The 20,204-nt window shown below is 37.9% G+C and overlaps 1 long non-coding RNA gene across 2 annotated transcripts in view; it reads left to right on the top strand.

The window, feature by feature from the left end:
* The first annotated feature begins 3,736 nt into the window (after positions 1-3,736).
* The window catches only part of LOC109393988 (uncharacterized), a 43,367-nt gene continuing 26,899 nt past the window's right edge, over positions 3,737-20,204 (top strand). For both annotated transcript variants that reach the window (XR_002126365.1, XR_002126366.1), the window contains exon 1: positions 3,737-3,851. This is a non-coding gene — a long non-coding RNA (uncharacterized LOC109393988). The remainder of the gene's footprint in view (positions 3,852-20,204) is intronic.

The following is a 20,204-nucleotide window of genomic DNA, read 5'->3' as shown; positions in this document are numbered from 1 at the left end:
AGATGTGAACACTTTGGTCCATATTTTATTCCTTCACGGATCGTCTTTCATCTTTAATCCAGGTACAACTTAAGAATTTTTTGCATTCAGAGTGAGCCAATGAATTGAGAAAACAATTCTACAAAACCTCATTGTACTCTGCTCATATACAATTATAACTTTATGTTTCAAATCTGACTCTAAGGCCCTGTATTATTTATTGGGAAACTATCATTTCTTGCTCAAACCTAACTTATTAGGCGTTGGATTAATGGGCCAACTTTTATGAAAAAAAAACTTCTTTGTGGGGCTGGAAAGGCGGCGTTGTGAGGGCAGTACGTTAAGTCAGAGGAAAAATATGACACTAAAAAGCAAGATTGGCATTTTCCTTTTGGGGCTTGAAACGTGCTCTAGGTCTGGCTGTTTTAGGCCTTAAGCTGCTATTGTATCAGAGAGATAGAGGGCAGATAATAAAAGTGGGTTCATCGGTTGTGTTTACAAAGGAGATAGGAACATAGTTCCTTATCAAATAGTGCTTGGAAAGTCCATCATGAATGTTGAAAGGTTGGGGCCTGGAAGAAATTAGGCAGAGGCAAACATAGCACATTTGAAATAGAAAGCAATTGTGGATGTAGAAAATGTGTATGCTGGGTGTGAGCACTTTCTTCTTTCAGATTGTAGCACTTTTTGTCCTGAGCTTCCTTAGAGCTCTTCTGGTGAAATATGCTACACGCTGGGGAAACATTTGGTAAGTCATCCATAGTCATGACTGTGATTTCGTGTGCCTCATTCTCAGTCCCCTGCTTTGCTCCAGGCATGGTCATTATGACCAGGTCAAAGCAGATTTTGACAGGTTTTATGTAGGAGCAACCTGATGGTGTTTTGCTTTGTACCCATCCTACATACACCTCTTGCTTCCTTCCCTGTAGGTCTTTTGATACCAATGGGGAAAACATCTGCGCAGCATTCACATATGTCCAAATTGGCATGTGGCTGACTTAATGCCCATAGGGTCACCAGTGAACAATGGAGGACGAATACAAGAATACATGCTTCCCTCCTTTGTATCCCAGGTGGATGGTTCCAGAATTTGTGTTTCATGAATGTTCTCAGAAGATCCCAGTTCACTGGGCATCAATGACCTGTAGTGGTGGACAACTCAATAACACAGCCTTGAATGTGCTGTCTCTGGATTCTTAAGGTCTTAGTCTGTAACCCCTGGTGCTATGACAAAAGTTAGTGGAGGGTATAATGGAGGAAGAGAAGACAGAGTAGTCATTTCTTTCATTATTGGATCAAAAATGGCTTCATACATAGATGAGGCAATGCCTGTAGATGAAAGTGTTATGACTGGGTAGGGTAAAGGTGTCTGGAAAAATGAGGTTATTCCTGGAAGACGACACAGTCTGAGCAAAGCCATAGAGTATTGGAAGTAGTACAACCTTCTGGGTTAATTATAGTACCTCTGTGTTCACAGAGCACAGATAGGATGATGCGGTGAGAGACAGAGCTGGAGGAAGCCCTGCCCATCTATGCTCTTATTTATAGAAATGTTTAAGTTCAGTGCTATCTTGTAAGCTCTCTGAACGCAGAAATTGTATTATTTTTTTAAGATTTTTTTTTAATTGTGGAATTGTGGAATGGGAGCAGCGCTGGGAAACTGGGGGAAGGGGAACAGACAAGTTGCTGTCTTTTTGTTCTTCAGTCTAGTTGTGCAGGACGTTGCTTCACTGGCCCAAGTTGGCACCATCATTGTGCTCTTCCCGGGCGAGGCAGATCAGTCGCCGGGTTCTGGATGGCCGCTCACTGCGGCTGCTGGCCGCTCACACTGGCTGCTGGCTACACACAGTAGCCCACGGCAACCCACTGCATCAGAGGCTGCAGCCTATGCCGTTGCCGGCGACTCACAGCAGCCCAGCTCCAGGTTGAGCTGTTGTTCAGCATCTTAGCTGTGGAGGGCAGTGTCACTGGCCCTCATATGTGGGATCCGAACCAGGGCCCTCTGGCATCCCAAGCCAGTTCTTAACCAACGCACCACTCGGCCGGCCCCAGGAATTGTATTTTATACCCATTTTAACTTTACAGGACCTGGCAGAGTCTTGGGCAGGAGGTAGCTTATTCAAATCAATCAAAATCAGGTTGCTTGTCAGTGAAAACTATGAAGGAACCTACTCACTTGGAGGACACCAAGAAAACAGACTTGGAGAGTCGATATCAATCATTTGGTTCTATTTTAAAAATATAGAAAAATGAGAATAATATAACAAATATTTTCCAGATAATATTATTTTTAAAGAACTCTTGAAGGAGTTCTCTTTAAAATCAGCACATAGTAAACAGTAAAAGAAAGCTAAGAAGAATTGAATTCTTTCTACTAAAGTGCACATTTTTTAAGTAGGTAAGCTAAGAATACTTAGACCAATTCAGTCATCCATTCAATCTACTTTCATTGCAGAAGGCATATGAATGCATTGAAATACCCTTTCATGGAGCAGAATACCCAAGGTAGAATGTTTCACCAGGTTATTGATGAGAAACTGTCAGGTGGCTGATGAACCATCTGGGTGGGCTCGGTCCCACTTTGCATCCTGATCATTTAACGTCCCTTGCTTATATATTGCATATTGATGCTTAATGGTCTTAGTGAAGGAAACTGGTTTTTTTGGTATCAACACTGGTACACTAATTACGGTGTATCCTGGTCTGTTTTTATGTAACTAGACAAAGTTTGTAATTAAAGTTTGGTGATGGGCCTTACTTTACTACATAGAGCTAACCAAATGGATGTATTTCGTGTTAACTCCTTTTGTTCCTTTTTGTTATGGTTTAGAATTGTCTAGTGCAGAATTGAGACTTCTGAAATGCAAATAATTTACAAACACTGTCTTCTACAAAATACCTTCTGCAGTTGTAATAGGGATGGGTTTATCGACTCCTGAGTGCCTTTCTCTCTCTACTCCCCAAATTCAGGCAGAGAGAAATGGGCTTTCTGGGATGAATGTGGCCTGCAGCACATTTCTTCATTACCTAACTTTTTCTTTCTCTTCAGTTTTTGCCTCCTCAAGTTTGGATTTTTCATCAACTGCTAAAGCAGAGTATAAAAATGTCCCACTTACTGAGAGTGTGCACTATTACTGTTTGAATTCATCACATATTGGGGATTATATTCCTTCCAAGTCTGTATTTACTATGTTTTTAATTGTTCGATGATTGAGTGGATAATACACATAGCAGTGACATTTGACAATCACTTATGTGAACTGAATGATGTAAAATAAAGCATGAGAAAGCCATTTGAAAAAATATGTACTATGTAACTACAAGTAGTAATTTTAATGACAATAACAATCACTGATATAAGATGGGATTAAGTCTATATTTAAAATAATTTATTCTTTGATTTCAGTGGGCCCAGTATCCAGGTAGTGTTTTTGCTATTTACATTCTGAAGTTTCAAATGTTTCAGTGTTAATAGTAAGAGGAAAAATAATGGCTGCTATTATCATCATGATATGTTATTGAGTCCACAGAATGCACAGTAGAGATTTTACAATTACAAAGATGGTAATTTGAAGCCAGAAATATCAATGTTGACGGTTCTGCCTCTTTAACAACGCATGGAACTTGTATAGTAGCTGTTTATTTGTCCTCTTTTGAACTGGCAGGTTTAGCGATAATGATGTATAAATAGCCCTTCTCTTGTTTTACTTTGAAGACTTTAATAGAATGTATATATATAGTAAAAAACCAGCTGACATGAGGACATGGGGAATCAAAGCAGAGGAGGCAACAGAAATGAAAGCACCCAGTTCCTTTCACCACATACAGATGACTTCCTAGTGCTTCTGACCACGGGATTCCAGGGCAGACAGGTAGGTCCCCTTACGCCACGTCAGAAAAATGAAGACTTCTCTTTGTACTTCTGTGTGACTCGTAGAGATGAAAGATTATGGCAGAAAGAGTACAGATTTGGGAGTTTCTTTCATTTGCCAGGTACTCAGGACCTCATGATAGGTCACTACAGCCCCTTTTATCAGCACTCTCAGCATCCATACCTACATGACCTTCTTCTGTATCTACTCTGCAAACGTAGGCCCATCCAAACATTCACTTTCTCATTCCTGTGATGCTCACCGCAGCTGGAGGTTAGAACTCCAGGGCATCGCACTGTCACAGAGCTTGCTGTTCCGCTTCTCTGCGCCCAAGATCACTCGAAAACTCACCTTCCTGCTTCAGTGGTTGCCTGCTCCTGTTGCTGGAGCGGGTCGCTATCCTACATGTTCACCACTCCTCGGAATTTCCCGTTGCTGCGGCTTCACTTTCAGCACATCATCTTGCCTCTGCGTAGGGAGTCTGGCGTTCGCAGGCAGGAACTCTTGAGCCTACTGTGGAAGCACCTGACAAACTATATTTGATCCACCTCATCTCCTTCCACCCTGCCTCAGAGCAAGAGGTAGGCTGGGCCCTTCTGTGCTCTTGATATGACCTCCTGTTTTTCTTTTTTCTTTCAGAATCATGCTCCTTATCCCTCTCTCCCCCGCGTATCTACCCTGTCTTTTTCTATCGGCATGTTCTTTATAGTCTGAAACATATTAAAAAAATCCCTTCATCAACTCCCTATTCCACTTTAGTTGCTGTCCTATTACTCTCCCTTCAGTTCATACTCAGTTTCTATAAAGTGAAGGTGGTTCCAAGGGTCAAGACTCAAATGTCTATTGGAGACAAGAGCAGTAATGGAGACAATGAGTGAAGAGGACTGAACTGAGGGTGATCATGGCTCGCCTTGTCTGACACTGACATTCTATGCTGCCCTTCATTCTTCTATCGGAATCAGGGTCCAATCTGGCCAAAATTGTCGACTTTTTTCCCCCAAAAGAATCATCAAACCTGAATTTCTGTTTGAAATGTCTCAATGTTTAAAACACTGGGCAGTCCTAATAGAGGACACATGTGAGCCGAGTAAGTATTATGGACACTAGTTTTAGCTCGGCCGACACTATCCTGGTCTTGGAAATTTCATCTACTTAATCAACCTACTGCAATAAATTTTCTGCCTGTAACACTCCTCAGAAACTGCTGTACACTAGCATTTCTCAAAGATTTATGTGCCCATGAATCTTCTAGGGATTTTGTTAAAATGGGAGAATCAATTCTGATTTAGAAGATGTGGGGCGAGGCCTAAGTTTTGCATGTCTGAGAAGCTTCTCTGTGATGCTGCTGGTCCATGGACCACACTTTAAAAAGCAAGGCTCCAGAGGACATGCTCATCTTTAGAGATGTATCACAAGGAAATCCATTTAATCATCTCCCCTCACCCTCACCACTAGTAGAATTGATTCTTTTTTTCTGAGCACCTGGTGTATCCTAATCCAATGTCTGTAAAGGCGCCTGTAATTCTTTCTATCATTTACATGTTTATGTGCCTGCCTATTGGTCTGTAAGCTCCTCCGTGGCAAGGGACATACCTTACTGACTCTTATCCCCCTAAGCACTATTGCAGTGGTAGGAACACAGCAAGTACTTAACAACTTTGTCCATCTGCTCCCATTTCATATCAGACAGTCTCTAAGAGTGTGTGTGCATGTGTTCCTTCTCCTAGGAGTTAGATTGCAATGTGGAGAGTTCATTATGTTGAAGGATAGACACTCTTTCCCCAAAAGCTCCTGGCGTATAATGAGTTCCCAAAGAAGGATTCAGTGCCATGTTTTGCTAGAATTTTCTGTTCCATGTTGAAATTCGTCTCATAATGTCATCTTTTCAATTTGTGTTTCCAATTAGGAAAAATAAAAAGCTAAATTCCTTTGGTTTTTCTTCATTGATGGTTTTCAACACCTCTGTTTGCCAATATGAAGGACATCTGGAAGTTGTGTGCTCTCACTTATTATGGCTTGGTAAATATCACCCAGGGTTTTTCTGCTCTCAAGGCCACATGCCAGATGTTGCAGAGATCTGATCTGGTCTAGAAGAAGGAAAGCACAGATAGGAGAGGACAGCAGCTCATGGTCAGAAGTGTGAATTTCACTGTACTTGCTGGCATTTTTCTTTCAGTGGCGATAGGCTTAAGCATTCCTCTTCTCTCTCAAGTGGTTTAATACAGTGCAGTGAGGGTCAAAGGACTGGATTCTTTTTTTTTTTTCCCTGTTTTGTTCATTCATTTATTCTGTTCTTTAGATTCCACACATAAGCGAGATCATATGGTATTTGTCTTTCACAGTCTGACTTATTTCACTGAGCATAATATCCTCTAGGTCCATCTATGTTGTTGCAAGTTATAAGGTTTCATTCTTTTTCATGGCTGAGTAATACTCCATTATATAAATATACCACAGTTTCCTTATCCAATCATCTATTCATGGAAATTTTGGTTGCTTCCATATCTTGGCTATTGTGAGTAGCACTGCAGTGAACATAGGGGAGCATGTAATTTTTTGAATTAGTGTTTTGGATTTCTTTGGATAAATACCCAAAAGGGTCATGAGGTAGTTCTATTTTTAATGTTTTTGAGGAACCTCCATACTGATTTCCATAGTGGCTGCACCACTTTTCAATCCCACCAATAGTGCACCAGGGTTCCCTTTTCTCCACATCCTCATCAGTACTTGTTGTTTGTTGTTTTACTGATGATGGCCATTCTGACAGGCGTGAGGTGATATCATTGTGCCTTTATTTTGGATTTCTCTGATGATTCATGACATTGAGCAGGACTGGATTCTTTAACTCTGCCTCACTCTGACCCATCACATCAGCAGTCAGTCAGCCATCAAGTATTTAAAGATGGCCTAACATATGTCAAACACTGAAGCATACCAAAAATGGTAAGATATATCTTGATATAACTTCCTGCTTACTAAGTATAAATGTAGTATCTTAAAGAAAACAGCCCTGATTTAAGGAGAGGGAGTTAATATTTATTGAGGATTTAATACATGCTATTCAAGGAGCTTTATACTCATATAATATTTAATCCCCTCTCTAAAATGCTAGCACATAGGTATGTTAACCCCATTCTATAGCTGAAGAAATTGAAACCCAAAAAAGTTAAATAATTTGTTCAAGATGCTAAATTAGGAAGTAACACAGCCAGAATTTCAACACAGTTCTGGTTTCCAGGATCCAGAATTTCCAATCCCAACCCCTGTCAGGGATCCCAATGAAATTCGACAAGGGAATTCCATAAAATCTTTCCTACTTTTCAGCTCCTTTCCCTGATTTTCAGAGGAATCTGGGCTTAGAGAGGAACTACTCTTCTGCCATTTGGAGAGTCTTAAATAGCTTACTCTGGTGGTAGAGATAGAAGTAGAAAAAAAAATGTTAAAAATATAATAAAGTTGAGACATTTTGTTTTTTGAAGATTGCTTAGTATTTTAGCCTAGTGCTTTATAAAGCTTTGTCTACATCAGGATCACCTACAAGGCTTATTAAAATAGTTTCCTTGGGCCGGCCAAGTGGTGCGTTGGTTAAGAGCTGGCTTGGGACGCCAGCTCTGAGCAGCAGGGCCCCGGTTTGGATCCCACCTGAGGGCCAGTAACACTGCCCTCTACAGCTAAGATGGTGAACAACAGCTTGACCTGGAGCTGGGCTGCCATGAGTTGCCGGTGACGGCATAGTCTGCAGTGGCGCTGTAGTGGGGTGCCATAAACTACCGGTGTGTGGCCGGCAGCCGGCGTGAGTTGCCAAGAGCCACCAGGAGCTGCTGTCCAGAGGCCGGCGACCGATCTGCCGCACCTGGGAAGAGCACAATGATAATACCAACATGGGCCAGTGAAGCAACATCCTCCACAACTAGACTGAAGAACAAAAGGACAGCAACTTGTCTGTTCCCCTCCCCCAATTCCCAAATAAAAATCTTAAAAAAAAAAATAGCTTCCTTGGCTCCACCACCAAAAAATATGAGTTAGTTAGGTCTGGTCTGGGGCCTCCAAATGTGTGTATTTCTAAGGTCCTAGGTGATGCTGATATTGCCAAACTATGGACTTCATTTTGATTAGCACTGGTTTATAAAATGAATATTGATTTATGTATTTGATCAGTTAATAAATATTTTTATTAATATTTTTTTTACTATGTGCCCGATATTGTGCTGGATAGTGGACTGTAGTGTCTGCTGTGGACAATGCCTTATTGTTGGTTCTTAGTGCAGCATCTAGTTTCCCAGGAATCTAATGATGATATAATTAACACTTTCAGAGATCACACATCAGTTTTTTTACCTATGCGTGAAGTTTTTTCACCCTTGTTTGGGTAAGCTCAGACGTGAAATTGCTGTCTCATAGGGTAAGACATTTTTAAGGATTTTGTTTATGAAGTTGCCAAGTTATTTTTCAGAAAGTTTTTGCTAATTTACTACCCAACAGCAATGGAAAAGAATGCCTGTTATAACAAACCTACATCACCACAGGGTATTACAGTGTCTATTTAGGCTTTGCTTCCTTCTTATTGATTTGTAAGAGTCCTGTATCAATGATATAGACCCCTTAAAAAGCTTAATTTTTGAAAACTATGTCTAAATTTGTGCTAAGTGACCTTGAAAAAAAATGACTGTGACTTACTGGATCACAAAGCAAAGAGAGTCTTGGCAGGAATAATTTACCTTCTTTGATAAACAAGTTACTAAATGATTCTTTAAAATATGAACTCTTCGAGAATGTACTAACAAAACTCAATAGACATCCATGTCTGTTCTCATATTTAGGTTCCTTCTTTTGTATCTGCAGTGCTTTGAATGGAACACGTAAAACGCCTTTACACAGGGCAGAATGGAATACCAATAGGCTCTCACTGACAAATCTAAACCTGAGGAGGGTTCTTTTCTGCTTATATTCAGAAATGCAAGCGAACTGAAAGAGACAGCAAGCAGTGACACTAATACATCATCGAGCTGTTTTGTATTCATAACTTTTCAATGATAGCACCTTTCTTTAATGCAGTATTGATTCAGCCAAGAAATGTTACTCTGTTACTTTCTTGAGCCATTGAATTAGGTTAGGACACTGTTGTGGTTTTTAAACTGGAGATTAAGAATTTTTATAAAGTAGTATCCCTTAAAATTTTCCAAGGTAACTGGCCAGAAAGTTGGCTGTTGGTAAGTATATAACCAATGGGGTTGATGGTTGGGTTAGCTATAAGGTACAGTGGTGTTTTAGGCAGCAGTGTAATTGGGGGAAAGTGCTTAGGACACCAAAAGCCTGTGGGTAACCCTGAAATTGAAGAAGGCATTTGCCAATTCTGCCGATTCATAAGTTTGACTCATTTTCTGATAGCCATGGTGTGTGCCAGAAGAGGTAGACCACAAACTCAACACCCACCACTTCATTACAGTCCTGGCAAGAGGGAAGTACGACTGCTGCTTTTTCCACTAAGTGTTACATTTTCTGGATCACATTTCTAGATGTGTCTGAGATGAAAGAAGAAGTCTATACTGATACAATAATGAATGCTCAGATGAAAATTATGCTGGTTGGGTAAATGCAAATTCACAAAATGATGGCAAATATTTATAGAGTCTTTAGCATTAGTCAAAGCAGTTCCACAAATATAATTTCTTGATGGATAAACCACACTTTTGGATACTTTCCTTTTCTGACCACCAAAATAATGAATCTGTTTGTAGATTGAGCCCTATTCTTTTTAGGGGCAGCCTCCTCCTTAACCCAAAGATTGTTTGCATTTATCTACTCTTAAAAAAAACAAAAAATTACTTCTGTTTTTTTAAATGGGGGAAACAATTTCCAAAGACCCAGGAAGCATGTTGGGTAAAGACTCATTGCCAGACTTTGTTGCTGCCATAATAACATGGGATGCTTGTGAGTTATTTTCACAGCTTGACCCAAGAACAAACTGTGTTCTCTTTCCTCTCACTTCCTCTAGTGTTACCTTGTCTCCAATATTGATAGGACAACAGAGTGTAAATCTATTTATGGAGGAATTTTCCACAAATGAGGATGGTTACGAATGGGAGGCTCCCTATGTACCTATGTGTTCAGGTTCTTTGGGAAGCCTTTCCTTTACCAAAACATGGGCTTGTTGATAGTTTCATTTATAGCAGTGGTTCTCAACCTGTGGGTCGCGACCCCTTTGGGGGTCGAACGACCCTTTCACAGGGGTCACCTAAGACCATCGGAAAACAAAAAGATATTTACATTGCGATTCATAACAGTAGCAAAATTACAGTTATAGAGTAGCAACGAAAGTAATTTTATGGTTGGGGGTCACCACAACATGAGGAACTGTATTAAGGCGTCGCGGTATTAGGAAGGTTGAGAACCGCTGATTTAGAGTATCATTCCTCTATGTTAAATCTTGAAATCATATACCTCAGAGAGAAATTAGTCATCAAAATTTTATTAGACATTTGTACCTTCGTGGAAGGTAGTTTTCAGAGCCTCTTCCTGAAAGGCGTTTTGGAAGGTTGAAAAGAAACTTTCAGACACTGATTTGGGGTGAGATGAAAGGGCTGAGGATGGAGTTGTTCATGGTAGGGGAGGAGAATGTCCTATGATACATAGAGGGAAAGAAAAAGTTGTGGACTTGGACACAATCTTCACATAATTTAATCGTGACTAAGCTAATTCCCAGAGGGAATGGCACAGATTAATAGAATTGCCCATAGTGATCGGTTAACAGATTGGATTTTTATTCCTTGTTCTATTGTCTGTGAAGTTTGAGTCATTTCATTGAATCTCTGTCTCAGGCCACTCATATTACAAACTGAGTAATTTGTTTGCAGGATGAACCCTTCTTCTGCTCTAAGTACCCTCTTTTCTACCTGCATGCTGTTTCCAAATGAAGTTTTCTAGGACGGCTTCAACTATGATCTTTTCCCTCACTATAACTTTGAGCAGGTTTCCTTTCCCTAGAGATCAGTGTCCAGATATTTCAAACATGTATTTAGGGTCCCCCACCCACTACTGACTCTGTTGACAACTTAGCCACAGTTTGCCTTTCCTGACATACCTTTCACTACTCCCCTACACAGAAACCCGCATTTGAGCCCCAGTTAAATGGACCTGCTCTATGTTCCATCGGTAAGCCCGATACTTTCTAACACTCACGTTGTTCTCCCTGTAGAACCGTGTCTCTCTTCCTTGTGTATCTATCACAGCCTTACCTAGCCTTCAAGGTCTCATCACTTCCCCCTCTTATCTAAATACTCCAACTTGAAATTCCCTTCCACTCCAACTCTGACTGCGTTCTAACACCTCACGTTTGATACTCCAACTTATTGCTTTTGTGGAGAGTTGTTTTGTCATATGATACATATACATTGTAATACAGTAGTTTGCCCTAATGCATGGGGGTGTGTTCCAAGACCTCAGTGGATGTCTCAAACTGTGGTAGTACCAAACCCTATCTATTCTATATTTTCCCCATACATACATACCTATAATAAATAAAGTTTAATTTATAAATTAGGCAAGTAAGAGACTAACAATAATAATAAAATAGAATAATTATAATAATGTACTGTAGTAGAAGTTATTTTGAATGTCATCTCAAAATGTCTTATGTGCTGTATTCACCCTTCTACTTGTGATAATGTGAGATGAATGATACAATGCCAGCATGATGAGTTGAAGCAAGGTACTCAGAATGGCACACAATTTAAAACTTCCCGATTTTTTATTTCCAGAATTTTCCATTTCATATTTTTGAACTGAGGTTGACCACGGAAAACTGAAAGTGCAGAAAGTGAAACTGAAAATAAGGGGACAGGGGATGACCGTACCTCATCTAAGCTCCAAGTTCCTTTAGGACAAGGGAAAGATTTTATAGTTCAGTGTAGTTCCTTATCTATACAACTGGTACATGATAACACTATTTATGAGTCCCTAATATTATGGGGATACTGTTTTTGAAAATATTAAACCAACGTATATTTCACATTTCCCAAGTTGTAGTATAAAGGAACTTCTCTTCCCACGTCTTGAGGAAAATTGTTACAGCTGTTGGGGTAGAAGCTAAATTGGAGAAAGGAGACTCAGAGTGCATGAGGCTCCAGCAAGGACGCTACCAGGGAGAGAGACTGAGGCCCCACCGCCTTCCCTTTTGAGATTCGCCATTCTTGGAACCCTCTAATCCATCGAGGTAGTCCTACCTGAGGTATGTGGGCATGAAAAGAGTGTCAAGGTGCTAATAATTTTTTTGAATGATCATTTTTTCATCCAACAGTTATCAATATGTAGTGCTATCATTATTATTCTATTGTGAAAGTTCCCCAACTTCTGTAGTGCTTTACTTTTTAATTCACAAGTTATTTAGTATATTTTAAAATTACCAACTTTTAATTTTAACTATCGTTTCACTAGTAATTTCTAATTTAATCATAGTGGGATAGATGACTGAAATGATATGATTTTCCTAATAAATATTTTAAAAATTCCTTTTAGAACTAGGAAGTGCATAATTTTGTAATTAAGTGTTCCATGTGTATTTGAAAAGAGTATGTTTACTTGGTATATGTGTGTGTATATAAATAAATAAACACACACATGTACGCGCGCGCGCGCGCGCACACACACACACACACACACACACACACACACACACACACACTCCTCCAAGCTTGGTGAACTTTGTGATTTTGTTGTTCAATCTTTTATATTCATATCATTTTTGAAAAAGCTGGAACTATCAGTTTCTGATTGACCTGTGCTAAAATTTCCCCAAATGATTTAGATGTGTCAACTTATCCTTGTACTTATGTCAGTTTTATATGTATATTTCAAACTCTGGTGTTAGTTATATATTGATTGATTGCTATATCTTCTTGACAGATTATTCTCATTGTTAAGTTGTATTTCCCTATATTCCTATTAATGATTTTTGCTTAGATTCTATTTGTCTGTTATTACTGTAGCTCTCTTTTGGTTTTATTTGCAAGATATATTTTACCGTTCTTTATTTTCAATTTTTTTGTGTTTTATTTTTAATGTGGTTCATAAAATCAACATAAAACTTGGTCTAAAAAAATCCAAATTAATATCTGCATTTTTATAGATCTTTTAATAGCTTTATATTTAATAATTGATTTTTTTAAACTTTACTGCTTAAATTTTGTTGTTGTTGTTGGATCTCATTTTGCTCTCCTTTTCTGCCTTTGATTGAACTAAAAATATTTTCACATTTCTTTTCAGTCTGCCGATTTGGAAACACTGTATTTTATTTCTACTCTGTTAGTAGTTACGTACTCTCAAATGTGTAACATGCATTGTTAAGTATGTGTATGTATGTGTGTGTTTATACATGTATCCATACATATATTTATTTTTCCAGGTTTTAAAAGTTATAGTTTTCTCCTAAATATAAAAAGGACTTTTGTATACTTTTGTCTTTCATTTATACACTTTCCCTTTTTGCTGACCAGTATCTTACCTTAACTAAACAAAATACTCACAAATATTAGTTATTTTTTATAGTTAATAATTCAGTTTACGCTAACATTCTTTATCCATTTCTGTATTCACCATTGACATTGCGTTGACCAGCTTAGTCTCAGTCTAGTAACATCCAATAGTATTGGCTGCTTGAGTTTTCCACCCAGTGGTCACATTGAAATTTTCACAGATCCAATCACCAAGACTTTTAACTTGTGTTTGAACTTGTTGATGGCTTTTTGATTTTCTTTCTAAGATATTTTGTCTATTATTGCTGTGTGCTTGGAGTAAAATGTTTGCATCGATATGTGAATGTTCTGTGTCACCTGGAGCTGTGTCCACTGCTATCTAATGAACATGTTTGCTTGCAGAGCAGTAAAAAGGCAAAGTAGCAAATCTAAGACACATAAAAATGGAGGCCAAGTTATTTCTTAATTTCCTCCTTTATTTATCAACTCAGAGAAATTGGCTGTGAGTTGGGGGGTCATCCTATTGAAAGGAAACTGTAAATGGTCTGATTTGTTAACACTTAAATTAGGATCATCTCACTACCAGGGAAAGTTTTTCTTTCTTTCTTTTTCTTTTTTTTAATTTGGATTTTCTTTCTCCCTACAGTTGCTTTCATTATTTAAGGCTAGATCTGATCATTTTGAACAGTCAGAAACACCATATTAAAAGGGATTTTCTACTCTGGTTACAATGAAAGCAATCAAGTATAAGCCTTGAAGATCTCACATAATTAATCACTCCTTTATTGTTATCTCTTCTTAAAAGTGTTTTGTAAAATAATCATCTATATTAATGGAACATCTTTCAAAAGAGAGGAAGTGAAAGAATATTAATTTATATTCTAATACTAAGTATCATGAAACATTTTAATACCTTATTCAGGGAACCATCTCAAACTATTGAACTCATCTTTCAATTCACACCTATTTTTTTTTTTTTGGGATATCAGTATCTATTGCCACACATAATAACTGAAATGTACTCATTCTAATCAGCTACTGACTCCAATTCAACATCAGCAAATTTGATAGGAATCCCAGTGAATGATTGCAATGAGAACACAGTTTGACCTTGCTTTATGAATTACATGTGCTCTCTATAATAAGGTGTAAAATGAATATTTGTATATTTAATCATGCTAATTTTTATTATAACTTCAGAGAGATGTGCCTAAAAAATTGGCTCCAACACTATTGAAACCCCACACATAAGAATCTGAATAATTAAGTCAGGGGGCAATATACATTTGTCAAAGTATCGCCTAAGAGCATTCATTTGTCCTTTCAACCTCTACAAGAAGCTAGTCAGATGGATAATTAGTACATCCAAACTTTGCACATTTACTTATTTTAAAATACTATTCAGTTAAAGTCCTTTTCTACTGGGAGTTCTTAGTGAATAATGGAATTCAACAGTTTAAGCATCACCCTGGTAAAGTCTTTGCTTTCAGGCAAATATCTTTGAAATACTTTTAGACCACTGAAGCAAAGAGAAATACGGATTACCAAAATCAAGGAACTGCTAATTCTCTAGTCGCAATAATCCTACTATCATTTAAAAGTTTATACGCTCAAAAGCTGAAAATCACATCTGACTAGCAAATCCAACTTCTCTCCACAGTTAATTTCAAAAGCTTTTCAGAGAACTGTTGGGCTTGATGATTGAGGCTGGAAGGACATGTTTACTGACAGACTCTCCTGAAGTTTTATGCTTGCTCTAGGGTGTGTGTTTGACTTCTGGTTAGAGACCTTGAGGAGGAGAGAAAGAAAGCAAAGAGCTTTGTCCTTCCCTAATATTTTTTTAAAAAGTCAAATACTAGATTTAGTTGAAGTACATAAGGGGCCAGGCAGGTATTAACTTCTTCAAGTCACCTTACTTTTCTGTATTTTGTATCTGTGTTTTCAGAGGAGTAAGCAGTGCAAGAAGGGTATTGGATAGAGGTTTGAGCTAATTGTCTCAAATCCTGGGTTGAGACTCTATCTCAGTGAACTGTTTTCCATTAAATGAACTGCTAGAATGGGGAAGGGACTGTGGTTGGCCTTGGGGTAATACCAGTTATACAAGGCCAAGTCCCAGGTAAAATTAATCTCTTGAGCTACAGTGACTATGAAGGAGCGTGGGAGATGGATAGTGGGGGGAAAAGAACCTACCATGCTCTTACAACCCACAGGAAAAACAACAACATGTTTTTAAGATCAATTCTATATGTATACTGGTGACTGGATTTCTTCAGTGTTGAGCCTGCCTGTAAGAAATTATGGGGATAAGAATTGGAACACAAACATTGCTTATGAAAGCATCACTGGTAGGAAAGATGCTACTGTGGTGTATTGGTCCATTCACACTGTTAACTTCCTTTCGTTGTCTTCATCTCCATTGGCTTGACCATTTCATTAGTTCTCTGCTCTTCTTCCCTATGTTTAGTTAGTCAACTCTCTGTTCCTTCTCACTGTTTTCTAATACTCATCTTAGCTGCATCTTGGGCTCAGGTTATTATTTTACTCAATCTTTTCTGGGCTGTATTCTGCACACTCTACCTTCATTTCTTCTTTGTTCCCACATTCCATCTCCATCTTTGACCTTTGAACCAATGCTAGCATTACCTAATGACTCATGAGAGCAGAAGAAAGGGGATGTGACATCTCCCTGAAGCTCTAAGTAACGACTACCAGTTATCTCTCCTGTAAGTTCTTTGGCCTGAGTGATCCCTTATTTTTTAGGATAAACATTTTGGTGCCCAGAGTGAGTGACACCAGCTAAGTGGTCACCTTTTCAGAATTGTCTAAACAATTGCTATATGTCAAAAACGAACCTTTCATTTCTGGAACTATTTGAGCAGAAATTGGCCTTCCATCAAGGAAGCTGTAGTGAACACGAGCATAAATGAATGTTTGGGTTAGATGGCCTGCCATTGAATCATCTAGGAACCATGTTTCCCTTCATCCTCACCTTGAACTGCCAGCTTTGAAGCTATAGAGAGCTCGAATTTGGGTCATGTTTAGATGATAGAGTAAAACTTGTGATGTTCTCTCATTCTTTGCTCCTATTCCAAACCCTCCTACCCTAGAAGTTTTCTGGTTTGTATCACTTAAATCTCTCACCTAGACTTCTGCTCTAGCATCAAACTGTGCTCCCCGCCTCCACTCCCCACCTCCACTCCCTGCACCTGGAAGGAGAATGATCTTCAAAACCTATAACTCACCCCCTTCCTCCATGGGAAACTTGTTAACACCTTCATCTGACACTTGAATGAAAATAGAAGCCCTTTACCATGGTCTGAACTAGGAAACAGCCAACTTTTTTTATGTAAAGGGCGTGAAGAGAGTAAATATTTTTGGCTTTGAGAATCAACAAGTTATATAAATAACTTTTACAGCTCTTTAAAAAGTAATCCTTTACAAATGTAAACACCATTAGCTTAGTTGCTGGGTCTACAAAAACAGATAGCGGTCCAGATATGGCCTATTGGCAAGGTTGCCAGTCCTTGGTTAGAAGGTGCCTACCTCTTGGACTTACCTCCTAATGCTTTTCATTTGCTCACTGTCTCTAGATAGACTTGCCTTTTGTCTGACTTTCACACATTTCAAGGTCACCCTTACCTCAGGACTTTTGCACCTACTGGTGTTGATGCCAACAATGCCTTTCCCTGATTTTTCCATGTTTGCCTTTTTCTCATCATTTTGTTACCTATGAGATGTCACCTCATTAGAGAGGTCTCCCCAGAAAACCTTATTTGACGTTGTCCCTTCCCTCTGCCCCAATTACTTTCTACCTGAATTAAAGTGTACCCTTCACTTTACTTATCGCTCTTGGAAATGATCTTGTTTATGAATATATTTACCAGTTTATTGTCCTTCCTCCCATTAGAATGTGACCAACATGAAGATAGAGACCTTACCTGTCTTATTTCCTACTATGATTTTGTTGAATTTGTGGTTTCCAGCTCTGGCTATTACAGTGCATCATTTCCTTGGAAAGCTGGAGTAGTGCATGAGTTAAACTTCTGCAGTTTTTGGTTTTGGAATATTAATCTCAGATATTTAAATCATAATAGCTTTTGCAGGTACATTTCCACATTTAGCACGCATCATTCCTCATACACCAAAATGTATTTAGGTTTAAACAGTCATAGTAAATTACCCTTTGGAAGGCCCCTATTGTGCCATACCCATGCTTACACAATGCCTAGTATCTTCAGGGGTAAATTTGTATCATATTTTATGTAATATCCTTAATAGTTACTATTTACATTTCGGATTGCCATCCATCTGCCTTTCATTTTTTAAAGACGTTCCCCCAATTTTCCTGAATCTTATGAGTGTGTTTGTGCATGTCTGTGTATGCAATATAAAATTCTAGCAAAGCGTTTTCAAGAATTTATCTGGGTATGGAGTTCTCACATACAAATTTGGAAACAGCAGTGGACTACAGAAATGTCGCTCTCTCCAATGTTTGCGAGACACAAATTTCATGTTTCATTCAAAAGTACAGATATGCAGAGACACATGTATAAGGATGTTTACTGAAGCATTGATTATGATAGCAAAATTTGTAAGGAATCTCAAATGCCTATCACCAAGGGATTGGTTATATGATTATGGTACAAATATATAATGTAATACATTGAAATGATGATATAGGTCTATATTATTAATGTGAGAATAATATCTACTACATATTTTTAAGGGAATAAACAAATTACACACAGTCCATTTACTATGATCCTGTGTTTGTAAAAGGAAAAGGCATATAGTACAAAGACACGTGTACATATAAAAGGAAAAATATCGGAAAGATTATTTTCCTACTCTAGTATGTTAACAGTGATAATACTAGGCTTAGTGGTTTTACTGATGATCTTTATTTTAATATTATTTTTTGTAACAACCATTTATTACTTTTATTAATAGAAAAAGGAAAGATAAATATGTAATATTTATAAATATATTAATATAAAATATTCTGTTAAGTCCAAATGTTTATTACCTGCTAGACACCCAATTTTATTCTATTTCCATTTGGAAGCTGTAAGATTGGCCTGTGGTTTGAGAAGGGATTAATTAGGGAGTATATTTAACCAATTTTACTAAACCTAATGCTTAGTTTATGTAAGGAAAAAGATTTGTATATTTTTAAAAATTATGCTTGGCCCGGGGAAATACTCTTGTGGCTAAATTAAATTTCGTTATTTCTCCTATAATGTGGTCTCTGTGTAGTTAAGACTTATTTAGGCTGTGGTTTTGTTTTATATATTTATTAGTATCATGTTGATTCACATCCACAGAAGTAAGTCACTGCATAAAGGTTCTCTTTTTGTCACTGTAATTCAGTCTTTCTTGAGCCTAACTGTAATACCTTTTCAATACAGTATATTGAATTGTGTCTCAGGAGAGGAATCTCTCCCTGATTTATACACACATCCATTTTTTATTGTCACTCAAATACCAAAATATTTATTGCTCCAGTTTAGGTTTTATTCATCTCTTTAAAATACACTATTTCAGTGATAGTCTCTGCTACATGCACATATAAATGGTATTGGATGCTTTCTACTCCTAGGAAAGAGGGAGTAGTCAAATGGGGAAGGAGGAAGAGAGACAAAATCCACAGTGATGTGCTGTATTTTTTTTTACTCATTATATTATTATATTAATCATTTATATATTATATTATATAATGTTATATTATACTATATTATATTATATTATGTTTAACTTTCATGGATTTATGAGACTTTTATTCACCTTTCTTCACTATGTATTTCTGCATAAATCTGGTATTTTCAGATGGCAGTTTTATATTTTAGTTGAAAGTTTCATTTTTGGCTGAGTCACTGTAGTAAAAATTTTTCTGTAATCCCTTCAGATTTTAGAAAAATCTTTTCTTTCATTAAAAATAATAAACTTGAGTTAATTGATTTCCTTCTTTGTTCTTAAAGATCATTAGTGAGAGCTGCTTATTTTTACAAGAAGAATAAAAAAGTTTATCTGTTGCTGGAAATATTTTGAGCAACTGAAAAGGGACACTTTTTTTAAAATTAAAAGACTGACTTTGTTGAGGAAAAAGAGGAGACAGAGGAGAAGGGGTGGGGAGAGAATATGAAAATGGGAAAGGGGGAGGAAGGCCAAGGTACAACACGGGTTAAAGTGCATTTTCTGGTGGAGACCAAGGTGGTTTTAACTTCGTAAGCAGCAGAATTAATCTCTTCTGAGCCATCATTGGGTGGCTGTTAATTAAATGATACCACATCTTCTTATCTTTAGACTTTCATAGCTCCACAGCGAAGTGCTGAACTTGCTTTTTCAACAGATAAGATTTTCCTTTGGCAGCTACCTGTAACTTTTGATGAAAGCTTAAAGCTTCAACTGCTTTCACATTCTCTTTTATTCACTTACCAAGCAAATAAAAGTTGCTTAATTTTGCTGACTAAAATTAGTTAAGCAGTAACAGAAAAGATTAAGAGCGATCTTCTCTCCACTTTTCCCATATTTAAAGAGTAAGATATTAAAAGGTGTATGTTATTCGACAGGAATTTCCAAGCCAGAGTCCCTCAATGCTTACTACTCTCTTGATTGATTTTACATTTTTGGTTTGTTGCTGTTTCAGCCTGACCGGCTTTTTATTTAATTTTGCCATCTTCCCAATGTCCTGTCCTGTACTCAAGCTAAGCATCATGGATTTAGAAATTGTGGTGCCGTACAGTATTTGTATGTAACTCACTAAGAGGGCATCCTATCACTTAGGAAATCTGATCTCATCCAAGGTTGAGCAAGCGATGCTCCTGATAAGCTGCACTGGGTTCCTCTGGGTGTCCAGAATCCTGTGTGGGAGCCTCAGCCTCAG

This window comes from Hipposideros armiger, unplaced genomic scaffold (genome assembly GCF_001890085.2).
Source record: "Hipposideros armiger isolate ML-2016 unplaced genomic scaffold, ASM189008v1 scaffold_403, whole genome shotgun sequence".
NCBI classification, from domain to species: Eukaryota; Metazoa; Chordata; class Mammalia; order Chiroptera; family Hipposideridae; genus Hipposideros; species Hipposideros armiger.
The sequence above is the reverse complement of the archived record's forward strand: the minus strand, read 5'-3'. Positions and strand labels throughout refer to the sequence as shown.